The sequence below is a fragment of the Camelus ferus genome, chromosome 15, assembly GCF_009834535.1.
Source record: "Camelus ferus isolate YT-003-E chromosome 15, BCGSAC_Cfer_1.0, whole genome shotgun sequence".
Taxonomy (NCBI): domain Eukaryota; kingdom Metazoa; phylum Chordata; class Mammalia; order Artiodactyla; family Camelidae; genus Camelus; species Camelus ferus.
Window position 1 is genome coordinate 27,527,675 of NC_045710.1, and position 1,024 is coordinate 27,528,698.

The following is a 1,024-nucleotide window of genomic DNA, read 5'->3' on the forward strand; positions in this document are numbered from 1 at the left end:
TCTACAAATAGTCTATTCCAAATGCTTAGGACACGTAACACACATATTCACATGAAAGCTTGGCATTTGCCATTACAAATTCCTGGAATAACACAACCACTGTGCCCTTTGTCCTAGTGAGTTGGCCCTTGTAACCAGGGAAACAGCCCTGGTTCATGATCTAAAGAAATACTGGGGAGATGGTCTAGCTAAAGATAACAAACAGGGTTATATTGTCCTCTGGGTACTCAGTGATCTCTCTTTTTCCCTCAGTTTTATGGCTTTGGCATTCAGCAATTAGTTCTCATCCACGTTGCATGTAGGTTTTCAAAGTGGTGAGAGGTACAAAGGTAATCCACCACACAGAGCTTGTTTGGTGAATCTTCATCCTCGTTATGTTCTCTGGACAACCCCACTCAGACACGATATGGGATATTTCTTACTCCTTTGGCCCAGACAGCTTTGCTGAGCCTGGTGTCAGTGTGCACATTGGGAGTTCCCTCCTCTTTTGAGGCAAATTTCAGGACCTCTTGGAGTGCCTGAGGGGCACTCTTCCTGAGGCCTCCTCCATGACGTACTTGTGAACATGGATGGAGTATTCTCTGGTGACTACCTCGCTGATGACAGAACCACCCTTCTCTCCACCCTTCATTGTGGGAGCCATTCTACAGGGCCCAGGTTGGAAGGGCTTGGTGATCTTAACACATTTTCTCTTCCATGCTCACTTGTGAAGTCAGGCAGCACTGTAGTGGGAGCATCCAACCCCAGACTTCCCTGCTGCTTGAGGTCAACCTAGGAGTGGACTTCACTGCCACCTCCTTTGCTTGTTAATAATCGAGTTAGAAATATCACAGGAATGGACTCACCAATAACATGGCCAGAGGCCTTTCAGTCCTGCAGAAACTAAAAAACCAACCCTAACCAGGAAAACTAGTTGGGGTCCCCGGGATCAGGCCCAAGAGATCCCGCCTGCCCTGCCCCATCTGAGTTTTCCCTCTTGGCTTCACTCTGGCTGGAGGCTGGACCCTAACTGGGAAGCAACGAC

The 1,024-nt window shown here is 48.2% G+C and overlaps 1 pseudogene; it reads right to left on the reverse strand.

Annotated features, from left to right (window-relative positions):
- Window positions 1-276: 276 nt before the first annotated feature.
- Window positions 277-643, reverse strand: LOC102521212 (annotated as a pseudogene).
- Between the last annotated feature and the right edge of the window lie 381 nt (window positions 644-1,024).